General features: G+C 54.1%; 1 protein-coding gene across 2 annotated transcripts in view; it reads right to left on the bottom strand.

The window, feature by feature from the left end:
- The window catches only part of EIPR1 (EARP complex and GARP complex interacting protein 1), a 122,827-nt gene that overhangs the window by 41,003 nt on the left and 60,211 nt on the right, over positions 1 to 21,613 (bottom strand). The gene's annotated exons all lie outside the window — the stretch shown is intronic.

Raw genomic sequence — 21,613 nt, 5'->3', positions numbered from 1 at the left:
CCAGAGCGGGCAAGCAGAGCAGGCGGGCGGGCAGCTCCCGCTTAACCCACTGCTTCCTACTTTAAAACCACTATTCTGTTTCAGAGGCAATTTAATTTTTCTCAAAATCAATTTCATTCCGTTCTTCTTCAACAGCTCTTCCAAAAAGGGAGCAAAATGGGGGAGGGGTGCTGACGGTGTGCTCACCATGCACAGCCCGGGTCTAAGGTCGGCACGACGTGCATCCTTCCTTGGGCTTTCGGGAAGCATCTCACAGGGGCAGTGCACCCCAAGAGGCACTCTGTCTGCACACAGTGCTGTTGATGCTCCAGTGGTGAGTGAGTGGGAACCAGAGGTGTGCAATCTGCGGCCCACAGGTGCTCTCTGCTGCACCCTGGCTCACCAGCACAACAGCCCAGTCCTGAAGGTGACGCCTTCCACTGTACCACCAGCCACACATGCACGACCTCTACACACAGCGGCCACCATTCGTGCTCCTGCAGCTGGTCGCTCAGGTCCCGCCTTTCAGAGTCCTGACTCGCTTGACTTTTAATCTGTGCATTCTTAAAGAACTTTGAAAAGCCACATTGTGGATAAAGTTAGGTAAGAAAGACTGGGGTCACTTGTTTTCAGGGAACATGCCAGGCTCTAGGTCTCTATCACTCTAGACAATTTTTCAATAAGACAAAATGACAAGTAAGAACCACCCCTCAAAAAAATCAGACAATATTATGTGATAAACATTTAATCACAAATCACTAAATATAAATCCTTTCAGAATTTGCTTTCTACTTAATTCTAAACTGTGTATGTGTAAACATCTTTCCCCTTTAAAGAAGGCCTTTAAAACATGATGATAAAACAGTGGACAGGTCTCAACATTAAGTCATGACTTGACAGCAAGTGGAGAACACAAAAGAACCGGAGAACAGGAAAGAGCATCTCGTGGGTGGCATTTCCTGCACACAAAGTAAGAAATAAACAAAGGACCTTATGCTACATGTCCTTTGTCCTATTGGCTCCAGTGCCCTTCAATCTAAATATCCACTCATCTACCAAGAAATACAGCAGTGAACACAAGGGGCACACTGCCCAGCTTTGTGGGCACCGTCAGGATTACCGTTATCCCCACGACCCTGTAGGAAGTAGGAGGGTCAGGGTTCCAGCGAAAGCTACCTGGACCCAGTCCCTGCTCACTTCACGTACCTCACTGGGCCTTAAAGAAAAAGAATCAAATGTGTCATACACATACACTTCTGTTAACATTTCCATTTCAACTGCAAATGCAGTGCACAGTGGTTTCCGTCCACATGAGAAATTAATTTTCCTGCTGAAGTTCTCAGTCCCACAGTTGTGCAGCGCCTACGGACTGGCAACGGCCCCCTGCAGGTGAGAATCACCACCTGAGGTGAGGGGCGGCTGGGACGGGAAAGAGGAAATGCGTGCCTGCAACACTCCCCTAATAGACGCACAGATTTTATTAATCTTCCTAAATGACAACAAAAGCAATGGCTAATCTGAAAAGTGATGGAACTAATGATACAAGTGCTAAATTGTGGCTGTGCTGCAAAATGAATGCAATGCACATAATGACAGAAGGTATGGGATAGACAGTAAAAATAGCTATTACCTGGAAGAAATGACCAGTGGTAGATTCCCACTGAGCAAATTCCTTCTTTGGAGAATTTTGTTCAGGTGTCAGGAAAATAACTCTTTTCCTGTAAGTGCCTGCTCACCCAACAAACATAATAGTTGGGGGTGAAATATTAAGTATTCTCCCCTTGGGGAGAGGAAGTAGACAAGAATGCTTTGTACTGCCATGTCTAGTTAGCATTGTACTAGAGGTCCCAACTTCTTCAGTATGGCAAGAAAAAAAATAAAGGTGTAAGAATAGACAGAAAAAATGAAAATACCATTAGTTGCTAAAGATTATGTGTATAATACATTTAAGAATCTACACTATACTATTAAACATAAAACGGGGAACTTAGCAAAATTGCTCAACAGAAAGCTGATATATAAGAATCAACTGGCTATCTATGAATCAACAACAAACATTTAGAAAACAAAATTTGAAAAAATATTAACATTCACATTAATAAAATCAAATATCCAATAAAATCTCAAACTAAAGATGCACAAGACCTATACAGGTCAACATGAAGAACTCCTGAGAAAAAGTGAAGGCCAATAAATGGAGGGCATACCATGTCCATGGATTAGAAGCTTCACTCCTATAAACTCCACCAAAGTTCCGGCAGGCTTTCTGGGTAATAATCAACAACCTGCTTCTAAAGTTCAAAAATTTACATGAAAATGTGAACCACCCAGATAGCCAAGACAGTTGTGAATAGCAAAAAACTGGATGATTTACAAACCCTCTATCAATTTAGTATTGTACACAGAAAAATAGGCTAGAGAAAACGAATGGAATACAGAAATAGACCTTACAAAGATAGCCACTTGATTTACAATAAAAATGTCATTGCATTAGAGTAGACAAAGGATGGTCTTTTCAATAAAAGATGCTGGATCAACTGTATCTCCATAAGAGAAATAAACTTGTATCCTACCTCATAAAACACTCAAAAAACTAATTCCAGTCTGAAGATCAAAATATTAAAGACAAAATAATACAAACCTTTTCCAGAATGGAGAAGTGGGTTACAACCTTGGGATAAGCAGATTTCTTAAGTAGAGCAGAAAAAACACTAATCATAAATTAAAAGACTGATAACAGACCACATTAAAATTAGAATTTTTATTTATCAAAAGACATTGGACTTCATCAAAATTAAAAATTTCTGCCCTTGGAAATAACACTGTTAAAAAAATGAAACACAACTGGGAAAAAATTTTCAGAATATATACATCTGACAAAGGTCTTATATCCTGAATATATAAAACCTCCTACAACTTTAATAAGATAAAAATGATCCAATTTTTTAAGTGGGCAGAAGACTGAATCAGACACTTGACAAAAAAAAAAAATATGAATGGTCAACAAGCACCAGAAAAGATTCTCAGCATTAAAAATAAATAACTGGAGAAATGCAAAACAAGATACTTTACTCATGCACTAGAATGACTCAAAAGTAACTTTAAAAAGATGAACAATACCAAGTAATGTTGAAGATATAAGAGCAACCATCCTGTCATGGATTACTGGAAAGAGTGTAAAATAGTACAAACGTGTTGGAAAACACTTTGGTGGTTGAGCATTAACTTACAACATAATCCAATTCCGCTCTTAGGAGAGGCCGGTTGATAACAAGCTTTGCGACGACTCTCTAACTCTGCCAGGTAAACCTGGCCCCAAAGCAGAGCGGCCTGGGGACGGTGTAACTGCCAGGACCTGGGGGGTAGCAGTCACCATGACGACATGGCCAGGGTGCCGGCCAAGGGCGGCCAACGGGCGCAGAGCTGTGGAGACGCATGTGTAACAGGAGGTGGAATTCCTAGGAGCAAAGCAGACGGCCCTCCCCCAGAGCACTGCCCGCCCATGTGTGCAGGCAGGCGTACACGCGGACTCAGACGGAGACAAGAGCTAGTGAGCAGACGCTGAGGGACGCCATCCCATTAAAGAGCCTTGTGCGGTTCTGGGCTGAGGCAGTTTCGGACCCGGAACCCACTGCCAGACAGTGCAGCCAGACGCCCAGGAGTTAGGGGCCCACCCTAGGGCAAGTACCTCTGTGATGATCGCCCTCATCTGCATCCAAGGAGGCCTAAGACCACGTACGCGGTGACCGTCCCCTGCGCAAAGGGCGGCACCCAAATAGTGCCAGGGCTACTGAACACCGAGTCTGAGACCCAAAGCGTCATCGCGTTCCCTGGGAGGGCAGGAAAGTCCCAACGTGCACAGCTTCGACAGCGGCTCTGGTCACCCTCGGCATCAAGAGAAGTGGCAGAAGCCTCTGGCCTGGCCACCTGGTCAGAAGCCCAGAGGAAGAAGACTGAAAGCCGCAGCAGGAATGAAGACCTGTGGCGCCCCTGGGCGGCGAGGTGGCGTGCTGGGCCCCTCCATCCTTAGGAGGGCCAGTGGTTCACTGCCACAAAACAGACGCCTATTTCAGGGATGAGTTTGTCTTTCCTGGCCACAGAGGCACCGCCTGGGGCATTAACCAGGTGCCTGAGCCCCGCAGAGACCAGGCATATGAAGAGAAGAGGCCATTTCCCCAGGCGGCAGGGCAGGATGGGCCCACAGCAAATCACACGTCAGAAACTCCAGAGGCTGCCGGCTGACGGACCACTGCCGCGTCCAAGCCAGGTGCAGCCAGGGTGCCGTCTCCAGAACATAGCCCGCATGCTGAGGCACACACTCCGACTTGAGAGCCATGGGCCTGGGGGCCTGGGGTGAGAGCGGGGCCGAGCCCACTAACCATCACCCCAGGACCCACAGGGCCTTTGCGTTTCCTGTGTCCCAGCTCTGGGCTCTGCAGGGCTCGAGGTTCTGATTCCCAAAGGGGGTGCTTTTGCCAGGGCCATAGCAAGAATCCCTTCAAACCACAAGAGACAACTGCCACCTTGATGGCTTCTGACCAGGGCATGAGGGGAAGGGGCATCTTGGCAGGGCAGGGGTGCAGTACAGGGCAGGGAGGCAGCTTGCAGGAGGGGGTGTACACAGGCACTTTGTCCCCCACCCAAACACAAGCAGGCCTCAGGGCCTGAGCCCAGGCCCTGGGACACCCCAACAGGGGCCCTGAGAGTAGCACAGGCAACAGCCAAGGGGAGGGCACCCCAGCGACCTCTGCCTGATGACCCCCTGCTCAAGAGGAGAGACCCCCAGACCTCTGGGGAGACAGGGGGTCCGAAACGCCAGACTTCCCTGCAGGAAGGAAGGCACAACAACACAGGTTTGATTGCATTTTCTTGTTTTCAAAAAACAATCTCTTTTATTTTCAAGACAATCTCAACTTTGTAACTTAAAACACAAGGGCACTGTTTCCTCACTTCCAGACTTTGACCACATCCATGGCCTTTGTGCCACAGGCATGCCTCCCCTGCTCCCAGCTCCGGCTCAGGCCACGGTGCCTGCTTTGCCAGACACGAGCCAGGCAGAGACACAAGCCTGCACAGCCCAGCTGGGTGCTTACACTTCCGTGCTCGCTGTTAGAAAGGACCTGGAGAGTCCTGTTCCCGGGCAATGGCCTGCCTGTGGCCGCAAACTAAGCCCAGGCATGGCCAGCAAGAGTCAGCGACTCCAGCCACCCAGCAGACAGCTAAGAGAGGAATGAATGCGCTCAGGCGCCACTGAGAGGTCGTGGCTCTTTGTTATGTGGCAGTGAGCTGACGGACCATGCAGCCACTGACTGCAGTCGCCCGCGTGTGCTCGCCTCGACTGTTACCCGTGTGCGTTCTCACCTCCACCGTCACCCGTGTGTGCTCGCCTCCACCGTCACCCGCGTGTGTGCTCGCCTCCACCATCACCTCCATCCGTGTGTGCTCGCCTCCACTGTCACCCGTGTGCGTGCTCGCCTCCACCGTCACCCGCGTGCGTGCTCGCCTCCACCGTCACCCGTGTGCGTGCTCGCCTCCGTCACGTCCGTCCGTGTGTGCTCGTCTCCACCGTCACCCGTGCGTGCTCGCCTCCACTGTCACCTCCGTCCGTGTGTGCTTGCCTCCACCATCACCCACGTGTGTGCTCGCCTCTACCACGAGCACCATCACCTGTGTGCGTGCTCACCTCCATGGCTGAGGAGAACACAAAGCTGAGTCACATACGGACACTGCCCACGAGACTGTAAAATACATTCACACGGCTAAATAATACAAGGTCCGGATTGGCAAGTGCCTTAAGAGAGATGGGGTGAGGTGCTAAAGGAGAGATGCCTTCCCTTAGAAACAATTATGAGGAAAGTGCTAGGAAGAGGAGCTATTTGACCTGGGCCTTGAGAAGATGTGGGCACAGGCACGTGGACAGAAAGGCGTTCCAGAAGCAGGACTGAGGGCTCAGGGGCCCCGGAGGTAGAGAACAGCCAACCGTTCAATTTGAGACACGGTACAGTGAATGAAAGCCAGAGGAAACGAGGTTTGAAGCCCTCCCAGGATCTGACCAGGAAGGGCCTTGAGGTCTGGATGAGGCACGTGAGGGTCTGCTCCAGACCACGGGTGGAGGCTGGCAGTTCTGAATGAGGACGCAAATCAAATGCCTGGCCAAGAGTACAGGTGCAATCAATGCAAAGAGAAGAGAAGCTGGGCATGTTTTAGAATGCAAGGTGTGGCATCAGTGAGTGAGATGGAAGGGGCAGGAAAGAGGCTGGCGGCTGGGATGCAAGTCGGGAGCATTTAACAAGGGCAAGAAGTAACGAGGCCCGCGAAACTGCGGGTGGGCAGCGGGATAAGGCCACCCTCACCCTGCATCCCGGAACCCTGAATGCACACTCCGTCGTGTGGGCCTGGGGACACACGTCTGGCTCCCAGGTTTGCTCGGACGTGTCAGGGCTTCCAGAACGTTCATGACCCACCATGAGGGACATACAGCAGCACTCGAGCCTTCCTAGACTCACCCCATCCCCGATGGCTGAGTCACAAGTGAACAGGGACTCTCCAGGGCCAGCAAACATGCTCCCAGGTCAGGCCACAGGGCAGAGAGGCCGAGGGGGCTCCCACCAAGCGGGTCAGATCTGGGTGAGTAACTCCAGTGACAGAAACATCAACATCAGCCAAGAAGTTCACGTAAGACAAAACGAAAACCGCAGTAGAAACCTTTGTAAGATGCAATGAACTAATACCATTGTCTGAACATTGGCAAAGGGGAGGGACAAAGTCTAAGGGAACTTGTGGTATATGGAAAATTAATTTGTATTTTCTGGAAGATTACGAAACTTTCTTTCAAGAGCTTGGACAATTTTGGGAGTATGAAGAGAGCCCAAAGTCCCTCACAGAACCACATAACCGCCGGAAACCGTGCTGAGGAAGAGCAGGGAGTCGGCTGTGTGCGTGCAGGGGCAGCTGCCAACATCGCCCGCCCTGGGGACACCCACAGCCGCCACATTTGCTGGGTGACCAGTGCGCCTTAGCTCCAAGGAATACGGCATGCAGTATCAGAGACTCCAAACCCTCAGAAGCAGATGAACTGGAAGGTAAACAGTCCCGAAGCAGCAGCCTGGGAGTACACCCATCAGACACGCAAATCGGCTCTGAAGCTCCGAGGGTTTCCATATCTGTGTGAATCTCAACAGAGCATCCAACACAAATCCAGCGGCTATCAAAGAAACTAGTGCTTTTAGGAAGGAAAACCTGGTCCTTAGAAAGAGCAGGCTGTAATCACCAGGCAGGCGTTCTGCTTTTCTGTCTGTTTTAAGGCTACCCTGAAGTCAGGTCCTGTCCTGGAACTGCCTGTGCAGAATTTCGATAATGACAGGGAGTCCCCAGAGGGCAGGCTCCGAGCCCCGTGATAAACCAGGCAGGCCTGTGGGCACACACGGCTGAACCCCGCCTCACACCGCAGTGGGCTGCAGGGCGCCACGCTAGACTGATGAGCAGCCCTGCCCCTTCTTTCTGCCAGTGAGGAAACCGAGGCCCAGGGCAGGTGACTGCCTCCCCAGCTCACGCGGCTCATTAGCACCGGCAGCAGAAATGAAATGGAGTCTCTTGACTCGTGTAACAGTTCGCTGCTTTTGAAAGAAAAAAACACCGAGCTGTGTCTTTAAGGCCAATTTGACGCCACTGCCTATTTTTTACACGGTGCACAGGAGCTGAAGGCACTTAATGAGATAAAAAGATCATCGGGACGAATGAATGGAGGGGGCCCACTTGCGGCTGCCGACAGTGCCCGAGGAGGGTGCCGCTTGCTGGAGGGATCAGCGGGTCCGAAGCTTAGAGGAATCCAAGGAGATTAGAGCCTTCGTAAGCCCGAAGAGCCACTCCCGTCAGCTCCACCGAAGGGCTCACAGTGCCTGGCAGGGGACATAATCTGATCCCAGCCGGGGGGCGGGGGGGCGTGGAGGCTTCCACAGGGAGATGCAATGCCCGGCACACATTCAGAATCCAAGGGCTATTTTTAGAGATTTCCGCCATCTCTGAGTCTGGCACAGGCTGAGCAGGGTGAATGAAGCAGAACCCAGATCCACTGATCAATCACCTGGCACCCGTAGAGCCTGGCATACATGCCCGGAAGCCCAAAGAGTGCGCCTGTCTGCACGGCCGTTCCGGGGCTTTGGGTCGGCACTGCGTGCAAATCACACTGGAGCCCAGGAAGTGGATGGGCTGCAGGAAGGGAACAAAGGGGATCAGCTTCCCCCCAGCAGGTACTGCCTGGCCTCCCCTCCCGCAGCCCTGGAGCCGGGGCCCCTGCGCCCTGAGAGCTCTGAGCAGGTGGCAGGACCAGGACCCTGACTGCAATGGCAGGGACCATGGGGAGGCAGGACTGGCCGTGGTCTCCAGAAGAAGTGCCCGTCAGATCATTCTGGCCCAGGTGGCTGTCAGCAGTGGTTAAAGGAGAGGAATGGGGCAGGCCCGCAGGCACTGCAACCTACTTGGCCCCATGACACAGGTCTGGGTGCACACCTGCCCTGAGTCCCCGGGAAGAGTCCCAGCCTTTCACTCAGCCCCTGACCCAGGGCAGTTCATGACCCCAAAGCCCCCTGAGTTCAGGAGGCCCGCGGTCCCCTTGGGGAATGACCCTGTAACACTGACACAAAAATAGGCTGTAAATTGTCCTCAATGCCCTCCCTGAAAGAACCTGGGGCAATACCCTGGGGAGAGGGAAGGATCCGAGCTGGGAGAACTGATGGTTTCAGGGCACACCACCCACTGACAGTCAGACCTGGGAATTGTGGCCCGAATCTGCTGGGCAGAGGGCCAGCGGGCCGCCCTGCTGTAGTCACCCCGGTTCCTGAGTGTACACAGGAAGGGGTGGATCGGGCACTGGCAGGAGCCCCGAGCAGCACCCACTGAGGACAGCAGAGCCGATCACAACAGGAAAGACCAGATGGAAGCACTCAGAAGTCCTTTTCCCTATGGAAACAGCACTCAAAGGCAGCCAACCACGTGAGTGCAGTGGAACGCTCCACGGCCACGGCCATGGCCACTGGGGTCCTGGAAGATGCCAACCTGAGGTCTTCATCAGACCCCCACAAAGCACACAGTTGGGCCTGCGCAGCATAAGTCTCCCAGGGAAAGAGGGGATCACCACCAACCTCACACAGGCTGCGCAGACATCCATAGAGCACTGGTTGCACAGTTCCAGCTGGAAGGGTCCCCCGCAGCCAGGCACCATAGCCAGCCACACATAGCCCAGGCATAACGGCACCAGTGCCTCTGACTGGCCACCAGACCCCATCCAGGGTGGGCACGCTGTGCCCACTGGCCAAATCAACCCACTGCCGGATTCTGCGTGGCCATGAGCTAAGGATAGTTTTGCATTTTAGAAGGGATATGAAAGGAAGCAAGGCAGGATGAGCACAGGACCAGGTGCCCACAGAGCCTGAACAAGTCCTGCTGCCCTGTGTCCCTGGGCGCCACCTCCTGGCTCCAAAGGTACCTGCACAAAGGCTCTGTGTGAACCACGTGGCTCCACAGGCATCTCTCAGGTCGGCCTTCTCAGGCCAGGGCTCTGGGCAGCGCTGGGGGAGGAAGGGACTTCTGCAATGGGGTCCCATCAGTGGCACGGTGTGAGGGTGTCCGGGGAGCTCGGCCCCTGAACAGGCCCAGGACCCTCATCCCTCTGTGACCTGCTGCCTCAGCCTGGCAGTAACCTTTCCGCAGCCCTCTGGACATAGAACACAGCAGCCCTGTAGCCTGCTGCCCACCGCAGCTCATAAAGCAGCCACACTCCCAGCGCACAGCGCTGTCCAGAGACTGCGGACAAGCTCCCCGCTGGCCAGAAGTGTCAAAAGGGCTGCAGCCCAGCAGGCCGCATCACACTGCCCGCATGCAGCTGGCACTGCCCCCCCACATCCCCGGCCCGGGTGCCCTCACCGAGTCGCAGGGCACAAGAGCAATCTGCTCTGTACCGGGCCCCAGTCACTCCTCTGCCTGCATTAGGAATCACGCACACCACACGGCCCTGCTCAGCCTGCTTGCTGGCTTCTACCTCGGGACCCAGACCAGGGGCCCGACCAGAGACCGCATCACTGGGACAGAACAGCACACTGAGGCAGCAAGCCGCCAGGCCTCAGACGCAGAAGGAAAGGGAGGGGCGGGGCTGGAGGCGAGCCCGCAGAATTTCAGGGCTACTGCCTCAGTGACACTCGAGGGGTCCTACCATCTGCAGCATGTTGGGGTGTCTCTGTCACTAGAAGCCCTAAATTTTGGTGGCCCTTTTGAATCTAGGAGACAACATATGACACACTGATAGTGGTGCTCCACCCCAGCAAACTTCCAGGCCTCCAGCTAAGTGGCACTGGCGCCGGGAGAGGTCCTGCTGGGGTCCAGGCGCACCCCCACCCCCAGTGGGACCCCGAGCACCAAGGCAAACAGGATGGCTGTGCAGAGCCCTCAGGAGCCCTGGCATGAGAGTCACGGGCCACACCGCGGCTCTTGCTGCCACGCAGTGCCCGCTCATGCACAGCTTCTGCCTGGCTCCAGGACCCGATGAGTGGGACGACCACCTACCACAGGGTGTCAGCTCTGAGCACCCGGACCACTGCGCATCACACACAGTGCGGTGTGACCCAAGCCATCAGGAGAGGCAGACACATCCAACATCAAGTGGGAATTGTGTTTATTCCAAACAGTCAGGTCCAAGCATGTCCTGACGGCACAGCAGGCTCCCAACCGGGTGTCTGCACTGCCCCTGCTCTGAGGACAATCTTCGGTTCTCATGGGAGGAGCAATAACCTTGGCTTACGGACAGCACTGCCCAGACACGGCACTAATGGGCAGTGCCCTATCTGGGAGCATCTGACATGAGGCAACCCTGAGCTTATGCCTGGTGGTCCACGTTGTCCAGTCAGTCAGAGGTGTGATCCTACTGGCGTTTGGGCACTGGCGTCCATCCTGGCCATGTGATCAGGTTTGGACAGAAAGAAGCAAAGCTAGGAAGGAATGCAGGTGGGCTGCTCAGAGTAAGCACAGCGTGAGTCTATCTGCCCCCATAAACATGCACCCAGGCGTCTTGACTACACAGACGCTCCCAAGGAGACCTGCAGTATAGGTGTCAGCCATCCCCTGGCCCCAGCGCACAGTGTGTGCTGGGCAGGGCCTCCACCAGGCCCCGAATTCCAGGAACGTCGCCCTGTCCCTTTGTCACTGCGTGGTGGGATGGGCGTCACTCCCTGCAGTGACCAAGCAACCCCCCCCTTTCTGCCTGTGTCCCCACTTCCCTGATAAATGCCCTTTCTGAAATACCTGGTGTGGTTCCTGACCCTGATGGCTACACTCACCTAGGCATCTAAACGGCTGGTGGCATCACTCCCCCACACGTCCCCCAGGGAGAAACACAGTCGAGAATGTGCTGCGTGTGAGACGCTCCAGTTACCTCGGGGAAGTGGCTGCCAGGCAGTTTGACACTGATATTTGAGGCCCAGGGTGGAAGTAAAGGTTTAAGATTATCCTTCTCTTCTGGTAATGTTTATTACCATTTCCTTTCTTTTATCAACTTGATAGATTGGTTCTGGGAATTCTTATTCTAGCAATACAGCTAATAAGACTTTTTGCAAAAAATCACACCGTCTATAAAATACTCATATGTATTTTTAAATGCATGGCTGCACTTTCAGGAAAGTGAAGAATATGACCAGGAGCAGAAAAAAAGATGTTGTTGAAGCCAGAATGGCAAACTACGGCTGCCCCTCCACTATCTATCTCTCCTAAGACTCTCAAGGCTACTTACAGAACAAGAAATAAGGCCCACAAAAGAGAGAATTGGAACTGAGACCTCTGCAAAAATCTAGGCTCCTGAAGGGCCACATTCTCATTAAAAGAATGAGCTGGAAATCTACTCTCCAGCTGGCATAGGGACATGTTGAGAAAGCTTGTCTATCTCAACTACAGCTCTGGGCAGAAAGCAGTTGACCTGAGAATCTGTAGCCTGAATTGGTCCTTACAGAAGTTTGGGTTTAAAGTCACAGCACTGGTATCCTGGCCCAGGAAATCCTAGGCCAAGAATTTAATTCACGAAGCCCCAGTGGTTGGCAGCCCTGGGCATTTCCAGGTGACACGAATCACCTCTAGAGTGATGTACTCACAGGCCAGCCCCGTGGGGTTCCCGCAGACCTAGAGCAGCCCACTCGGAGCCTGTGATAAGATGGGATAAAATTCACAAAGACAAAGTGACTCTGAGCGTGAGAAGCCAGAAGAAAAAAATCTGATGACTTCAGTTATTGGAATCTTTGGTATGTTCAAAGAAATAAAGCACAGCAAAGGGCTACCAAAATTTACCAGGAGTATTTTAAGAAGAACCAAATAAGGCACCTGGAAATAAAAATAATGATTGTTGAAATAAAAATCTCAAGTTGGCAATTTAATAGCATATTAGAAATAACTGCTGAGAATTAGTTGTTTGGAATAAGGATGTAAAGAAAGTACCCAGAATGCAGCACAGAAGGACAGAGAGACGGAAATCGGCGGGAAGACCGGGAAGAGTGGGGTGCAGAGGGGACAGCTAAGAACAGACACCTAGTGTCTTAGCAGATATTACAAATGGGACACAAAAATATGAAATGATTCTCCACTCAGAAGGCCTCATCAGTGTAGTGTCTTTTAGTTCCTTCTCAACGTTTTGAAACTAGAATTGGAAATTGTGGAGGACGTCTTGTAGGGATAATTTACGGAAGACGGTGGTCCAGAAGCAGCAGGCTCAGCGCAGGGGGCTCGGGGAGGCCTTGGCGCCCTGTCAGGGGCAGACAGCACCCACATGGGGAGCGATGGGCGGGGACCACGTGCAGTGACATGTACCATGGCTTGCTACCTGTCCTCTTAAGTGCTTCACAAATAATCATTTATCCACCTAACAGCTCTACAAAGCAGGGACTCTCCTCACCAGGGCACTTCTATGGTTTCTTTCATTTTTAATGAAGTGACCAAAGTGCATATGGGATGCATGAGGGGCGTTCCAGTGCTCAGAGAAGACAAGAGTGGTGAGTGCGGGCGTGGGACCGGCTCTGTCACCAGTCAGCCCCCACCCACATCCCCAGCCCACCTTTTCCTTGCTGTATAACCTTGGATAAATAACCTACCTTCCCTGAATACCAACATCTCAACTGTAAATCTCAGGGATGCAGTGAGGATGAGAGAGGTCAATGCACACGTATTAAAGGGCTGGCTTGGACACAGAGGGTGGCCCTCCCTCTCCCCGGTCCTGGTTCTGAAATAGGACTCTGCTGACACTCACTGTGGAACAGGCAAACCCAGCTAGGGATGGGACAAGTGCACAAGGTCTACACTGACACCCCTCGTCCCAGGACCCCAGCCCACCACTCTGCCCCCCAAATTATCCCTGAGAATTCCAGAAACATCTGCACGTGTGGCTGGAGTCCCCCAAGCCCAGCACTGTCCAGACCCCACCAGTCTGTCTCCCAGGCCCTGCAGACAAAGGTCCTCGGAGCCAGGCTGCTCAAGAGCATTGGAGTTGCTGCTGCAAACCTCTGCACAGGTGGCCAAGGACAGGCCTGCACTCCAAGCTGTGGCCACATGTCTGTGCCCACACCCGAGGAGACCAGACAGAGGGCCCCACACAGCACACTGCCCCGCCTGACACGCCCACCCAATGGCCTCTGGCAGGCAACACCCACGTGGGCACGGACAGCAGAGCTCCCTGGTGGCACGTGCACTGAGTCTCATCTGCCACAGCCGCTCTGGTACCCCCAGGAGGCACAGACACCGGCCTAACATCCCAGTGCTTGCTTTCTGGACAGTGCACAGAACACCTACGCTCTCAGTAAACCAGAATGTGGTGACTCCACCCCAGCAGCTAGAGCAGAACCGGCAGGCATCGCCGTAAGAGACGGGCTTCTTAAAACTGCCCCTGCAGACAACCATGGTACCCACCACAGCAGACATTAACGGTCTCCCCTAAAAGCTCCATACCTTCATTCTTTGATAATGTAATGATTTGCTGACCGATGTATTTAGGTTTCTAATATTTTGCCCCAGGCTGAAGTATCAAAACCACCCTCCTATAAAAATATGCAGTCAACACAATTTATATATAAAAACACTCACTGTTTTCAGTAAATACTGGGGGGAGGTGGGAACAGCCCTCACGTTTACAGCCCGAGGAGGCAGTGCTAATGGAAGGAACAGGAACTAGCAGTGGTCTGGCTTTACCGGCCGCCCCACAGCCTACAGCTGCTCAGCCAGACGTCAACAGGTGGCTTGTTGTAAGGAGAAAAGAAAAACCTGCTTCAGCTGATTCTATCTAGTCCATCCTAGTTCACCGTTTTTTAGGAATTACCTTAAAATAGGAGAGGGAAGTACTGTGGTTTATTGGTTTATCTTTTACCTTCTGATTTGTTTAACTTTTTTAGGGGAATGGGGGACATGAGGGAGGATTGAGCCATAATTTCAAAACTTTTTCCTTCCACATTATCCACCAGCAAACCCCCTTCCGCCATAGCCTCTCAGCCTTCGCGGAGCACCCTCGCATGTCCCTCCCATGAGCATTTGGTAAGTATTAGAAAACTTCCAAGTTGAACGCTCTCCTGTTCACATGAAGGGCTCCTGGCTGCAAGTGCCCCTTCTCCGCAATGCTGCCACAGGGCTGCTGCACTGCTGAGGCCAGGTGAGGGCAGTGCAGGCCCCTGCACGACAGATGCTCAGGCCACCGGGCACCATCTCACCGCCTGTCTGTCCTGTGACAGGTTCCCACTAGAGCAGTGCCTTAGGGTGCGGGCCCCCGCCCCCCGGGGAGTGGGGCTGTGGCTGCCTGTCCCCCACTGTGCTGGCCTGCGAGGGTGCAGAGCTCAGGGCTGTGTGAGTGAGCGTCACCTTCCCAAGTCAGGCAAGCGGCCCACCTGATTTTGACATCAACGAGCAAGCGCTTTTTCAGAGAGAGGGGGTGGTCTGTCTTTATCCAGCAAAGGCCACCCAGCGCGGCTCTGGAATACGACAGCCCTGGGCAGCATGACCAGACCTGCTGCTTCGCTTTGCAGAGGAACACAGCCCAGCCTGGAGCCCCAGGCCAGGTGCTGAGGCTGTGTGCTCTCAGTGCACAGCAGCCCCACCGAGGGGGCAGGGCTCAGTGCCCCTGCACACAGACACTCGGTGCGGGCAGCACCCCTGCGCCGGCCCAGGGCACCGGCTGTCCTGTGTGCGCGGGACCCCTGCACTTCTGACTCCGTCGGCAAGAGGGCCTGGCTCACACCAACTGGTACAAAAATCCACTCAGCTTGAAAGAAGGGAAACTAGTTTCTCTACTTGGCGCAGAAGCTCCCTCCGGTTCACGGTGGGTCTGCCCTGCTCTGAGTGCCCCGCGGGGGGCAGGCAGGCCCTGGTCCTCATCACCAGCTGTGTGCGCTGGTCCAGAGGGGGAAGGAGGGGGTGGAGAGCCAGCCTCAGGAAAGAAGTCTCCCCCGTGAAGGCGAAGCAGACTCAGCACTAGTCGCCGAGGATGCCTACATCATTTCTATGAAAGGGGAAAATAACAGAAAAAGATGAGAAAGGGAGATGGAAAGGAGAGTTCACGTGACAGGAAGAAAAACTGAGGGAACGTTCAGAAGTTTGGTCAGCCACCAAAAAGTCACTGTTACCAAGTGATGCTCGTGGGCAGCCGCTGTGCCCACCCATGACCTCAGGGAGCAGCGGCCCTTCAAGAGTCTTGGCCAGTTCAAACCATAACGTAAATTCATTAAGTTCAGTACCTAATGTCGAATCATTCTTATTTGTACCTATCCAACCACTGCAAACTGAAATTCTATGTTGAAACCTATGTTGAAATTCTACAACGATTCCCAAATAAGTTATTTGAATTTTCCATGTCTTTTCAAAAGTAATTATGATTATTTCAAATTCCTACAGATGGGTGAGAAAGAGAAAAAACAGAAATGACAAATACTAACGAAAACGAAAGACTGAAACAAAAGATTCTATGGGACAGGGCAGGGCTCCTTTACCAGACACCAGAGGCTCTCGCACCACTGGATTCAGCGGGTGTCAGGTGGACACGCCAGGTTCAGATATCAGAATGCTCCAGAAAGTGAAATGCTTGAACATGGGAATTTTATATTCAACAATGCAAAAAAGATGTCCAGAGAGAGCCAGCAGGCCTAGCATCACCTTAAAGGAAGTCCCAGCCAAGTCACCTAAGCAGATTTATGGAAATCCTAGTGTTGTCGGGCAGCTGCATCTGGGGAGGTCTCTCCCTGCGCCCCAGGTGAAACCTCGACCCGGACAGGAGAGGGTTCTTGACTCTGGTGGAAAAAGAACTCTCAAATATGTCGGACGTGTGTAGGTAAGGAAAGAGTTCATTCAAGTGAGAGTAGCAGCGAATGGCAGCAGGGAGCAATGAAGGACAGAGCGAGCAGAGGGAAGCTCATCCTCCACATGGGGCAGATCCCTTGCCACCTCGGAAAGCCGGGGTCACCTGGCGTCCAGCGTCTGCTTGCATCTGCACGGTGTGGGAACTGAGTCCCCACCACCCCAGGATATGGGGGAGCTGCAGAGCACAGGGTGGAGGGAGATTATGTTCCGACAACTTCCAGAGGCAAAGAAAGGAGATTTTCAGGCAGGCTACTAAGGAGCACGATTGTGCAGCTGCAATGTCGGGGTCACCCAGGCGACGGGAATTTGTAAACCCAAATCACAGATCCAGTAGCCCCTCTCTACTTGTCTGAAGTAGGACACAGTGAAGACTTGTGCTTAAGTCTACAAAACTGAATGAAACAGCAAAGTAACGAAGATGTTTACCACTGGAAGAGCACAGGACAAAACACAGCTATGAGCAGTGAGAGGGCTTTATTTAAAGCAAAAAGTACAGGTTCAGAGAGTGTGGGCAACCTCAGAGAGGAGGCACGCTTCAGGGCTTAGGTTCTGCCCTTCAAGGCTCTTGGGAACGGGGCAAAGCAGGGGCGTGGGGGCGGGCAGGCGTGGGCTGGCATGTGGTCTCATGCATGATGTCCGTCTCCAGTGAGAGACACTATGTCACCATCTATAGTCTGTCCTCTACATAATCTGTAAGATAAACTTAACACAAGGAATTCATTATCCTGCTCTTCCCCCAGAGAGCAGTTCCCCTCAAGCAGTGGGGACGTGTCAGTGAGGACACGGATAGGGTCAGTTGTTGGCTGATGACCATAAATTACATAAGGAGTCCCACCTCCTAACTCCCTGGTTTGTAAAATGGAATCTTAGCTTTAAGATGGGGTCCCTCCTGTCCTTACCATACTATTTATATTGCAGCATTTTTAGGAGAATTACTCATGATGCTCACCCCGTTCCTGCCCGGCTCACTCGCACACGGCCCACAGACGCCATAGCCGGCTGATCCCTGCCCTGGACTGGTGTGAGTGGCCCCCCCACGGCCTGCTGGCCGGTCCCACTCTAATCCTTTTGTACCCTTCCAGGACACCTTCTCTCCCATGGCCCCAGTGTGGCAGCCGGGACAGCCTGCTGCAGCCACAGGACACCTGCACGGCCCTGGACATGGCTAACAGCTGCTCTGGACTTCACGATATCACCCTGGACAATAAGGGCATCTGTTCTCTACCTATCATCTGGAGCAAACATGGAAGCCCAGAGGATCCTAGCAGCCAAGTACTTCCCTCCTCCCTCCCACCCTGTGCATATCTAAGCACACCCCAAATGCACAACCCTGTCTACTTCACCATTCCATGTTCCTTCCCTCGTGTTTAACCTTGAAACCTGACTGCAGATGCGATGACATCAGAGCCTACAGCCGGTCTTGGGCCGCAACGCAGCTCCTGGTTGGCATGCGATTTGATGGGCTCGGGGGCAGAGCCAGCTGGCTGCACAACGCTGTTGCCCGGGGAACGGCCACTGAAGTGTGTGCTGAGCAGCATGGAGGCCCCTGCACCCGCCATGCCGCTGCAGTGTGCAGAGAAGCCCAGCTGGTGCCCATTAATGCTCGCAGCGTAGCAGGGACAAGGAGCCCATTCCGGGGACCTCACCCTTCCCGCTGACAAACAGGCTTACCTCGCTGCCCTGCTAGTGAACACAGCTTCCCGCACCCACCCAAACAAAATGCAGGGTGAGAGGAACCTCTCAAGGACACACCCTGACTGAGCAGCACCTGTCCCTGGAAACGAAGGCAGGGGCTCTGCAGCCCTGGACAATGACCTGTCCCTTTGTGGACTCTCCTCTTTATTTCACTCAAATGCTCAAATGCAGGGAGTGGGGGTGGGTGCGGTGTGGATTCTGAATACACACAGTGAAAGGCTGATTGTAAACAAATCCATTTGACTATCGGTCTTTTTAAAATGCACAGAGCAACTGCCTTGCTAATACTCTGGTCTCAGGAGCACACAGTCCCTCAGGGGCCTCAGCGGCATTGCGCACATTTGTAGCACTTAGCGTTTGGTGATGTGCAAGCGCTGGGACCTTCCCAAGTACCAAGCGTGGCAGATGTGAGCCGCACTGCCATCTCCACCTGAAGGTCGCTGACATGCTCAGGAAGGAGGGTGCTGGGCAGTGGGTGGTGTAGCCCAGAGGCTCCCAGAATAACCTTCCCTCCTGGACACCAAAGCAACTTGGGCCAAGACAGTGCGTCAGTGCTTCTCACACAGAACCGGAACCGAAGGGATAATGCAATGGGGAAAACAGGACAGACCTGAGGTCAAATCCTAACCCCACTCAGTTGCTCTGTGACCCTGGGGAAGATTTCTCATCAACAGAGTGGGGATGACGTCTGCTTCACGGGCAACACCGAGCGACTGAAGACCCCGCACTGCTACACGGAGCCTGGGACTGGAGTTCCCAGGTTTGGAGGGGCTCGCCCTGGGTCCCACCCTGGGGGCCTGACCCTAGGGCCTCACCTCAGGTCCTGGCCTCGGGCCCTCACCCCAGCCTCTGCTCAGGGCTCCACTGGCTGGCGTGGACATTAGGCAGAGCTGCGCCCAGCTGCGCACTGGTGTTCTGGCCTTTACTCCTCCTCTCTCTCGCCGTCTGGGGCCTGGCATCCCACACTGCCCCTTTCCTCTCCCTGGTCTCAGGGAGCTCCACCTGTGCCAGCGCCCTTCCTACGTCCTCCCCATGGTTCCCAGTTTCTACGCTTCTCCTCTGTAGAGCATGGCTGCTGTTAGGTGGTACTGCTCACGGGAACCCGGTTCTCCTTCCCTGAGTACCCCTCAGGGCTGGGGGAGCCACGAGGCTCCTTTGGCCACTGTGTTGTGAGCAAAGACAGCACAGGCCTCCTCTGGGCGGGAGCCCCTCCTGAGCTCCGCCCCCACATGGCAGGGGAGGATGAGGGACAGGAGCGGGCACGAGCTGGGGACACCTCAGGGGATGGACAGTGTTGGTGCACGGGTGACAGGGTGAGAAAGGAGAGGTGGCTGAGAAGGAGGGAGGGAGGTGCAGTGGGAACTGGGGGGCAGGGGCCCCTCAACTCGGCCCTGGAGAGGCCGGCAGCCACCACGGCCATGTGGACACACCTAGAAGGCCAGCATTTTCCCCCCTCAATATTTTTCCAAAATAAAAACTCAGACAAGAACAAAAGATGTGTGTGTACAGATTTTCAACACAGCTTTGTTGCTAAGAGCAAAATACTGAAAATGAATGTCCACCAGAGGGGGATACCCAGGACACTTCATCCAGCCGTGGGAAACGACCTGGCTGCCTCCCCGCAGGTCTAGGAGCCCCAAGCAGGAAGGGGGGCTGGAGGAGGGAAGGCAGGCGAAGGCTCTAACCGCGCTGGGGGCAGACCTCCAAGACTGCGGCTTCGGGCGATGGGCGCAGATGACGGAGCCCACGGCCCCAACACAGACAAGTGCTGAGGTGGGCGAGGAGCAGCAGGGCCCTGGAGCCACCGAGCAAGACCGTGCTCGGCCTCTGCCCGAGTCGGGACTCGGCGTCCATTAATGCCCAATGTCAGGGCCCGAGAGCTTCAACTTCAGAGCGGGGCTGTGTCTGGGTCCTTTCAGAGCCCACCAACTGGGAGAAAGCTCTGAGTGCCAAAGGGGAAAGGCGGCTGCCAGCCACACGGAAGCGAGGCTTCAAATGGCCCAGGGAAGCCCAAGCTTGTGCCGTCACACCTAAGCTTCAGACCGCAGCTTGGAGGCCACCCTGCTCTGCGCCTCTCGCTGGAGCCCTGGGCCGCAGCACGAGGAAGCCGAGGAGCAGCCAGTGACAGGTCACAGGTGCGTGTCCTCACCTCTGCTGGTGGGTCCCCAGCCAAGAGCCACCATCGACCCTACACATGCGAGCACCCCCCTTGCAGAGCATCCAGCCGAGCCCCCAGGCCTCATGGGGCCGAGGGGGGCCAGTCCTGGGTTATTTTTACCCTCCTAAAAGGTCAGCCTTATTTACAACCCCAAGGGCGTTTTATTTGCTGCCCATGTGCAGCCACTGATACCAAGAACTCTTTTCCACGACCAAGTTCCCAATACTCGCCAGCTGGCAGATGCTAAATTTCAGAAAGCCCCAGGAAAGCAGCACAGAGGGTTGTCCAGGAGGCCGCCTGGCCAGGTTGCACAGGAAGACCTGGGGAGAGCCTCCCTGGTGTTCAAACCTGGGAACGCCGGGGCACTCAGTCCCCAGCATGTCTTCTGACATGCTTTGTTTCCACCTCAGAAACATGGGGAGCACTCGGTATGCACACAGGTACCCTGTGTCCCCTGTGCCCCACAGAGCACCTCACAGAGCACGGGCACCGACAGAGCCCTGGGTGTTATGTACCCCTGCCCTGCAGCTGGCTACCAGTCTCACATGCAGACGAGGAAACCAAAGCTCAGAGAGAAGCAGCCTGCGCAGACGCCAGCAGTGAGGAGCAGGTCAGGTCCAGACCCGGCTCCAAAACCCAGCTGCTGACGCCAGGTTCCGGGGCTCACCGAGTGGAGAGACACTGAGCTGTCTCCACGGCAACGTAGGCACCCTGTGGGCAGGATCTAGGCAACTCCTCTTTCCAACATCAAGAGGCTTGCCCTGCATACAGCACGTATCAATGGACAGACGGACACGCCCCGGCCCCCACTCAGTCTGGGTCCACCATGCATCCACTGGATGCCTGACCGCATGCAGGCTCTCTGCTTCCCCAGGGGGGAAGGAAACCAAGAAGGCCCTTCCTCGCCTGGGCTGGGTCTGCGCACCCGGGTCACCCAGTGGGTCACCCAGCTGGTAGTCCGACAGAAGCTTCCCGGTAGGCGCAGGCTCTTCTCCCCTGGAGCTGGCATGGGCAAGATGGGAGCCCCAGATGAATGTGACGTGAGGCATCCTCTGCAAGAAGACATGCCTCACTCACACCGCGCAGCAGGCGGGAAGGCCCCGGGGGGCTTCACACGACATTCCGGGGGTTGCCTCGCCCAAGACAGGCCTGGGGGCTCTCAGCAGTACCCCCAGCAGCACACACGTGGCCTCCCACCACCCAGCCCGGCTGCAGGGTGTGCACACAGGAGCCAGGGCTCTGTCGTGCAGGGCACATGCCTCCCCAAATGCATCCACACCCGTTAGCTCCTCTGATTAAAAGGCAGCCTCTCAAATCCATGACTTCCACACACTACTCAGCTTTCTGGAGCTCTGATTGCCCGTCTTGCTTTCTTCTGGGCAGCAGACTGCTCTGTTAATATCCCCACTGGTTTCGGAG

This window comes from Manis pentadactyla, chromosome 2 (genome assembly GCF_030020395.1).
Source record: "Manis pentadactyla isolate mManPen7 chromosome 2, mManPen7.hap1, whole genome shotgun sequence".
NCBI classification, from domain to species: Eukaryota; Metazoa; Chordata; class Mammalia; order Pholidota; family Manidae; genus Manis; species Manis pentadactyla.
This window is presented reverse-complemented; position numbering and strand designations above follow the sequence as displayed.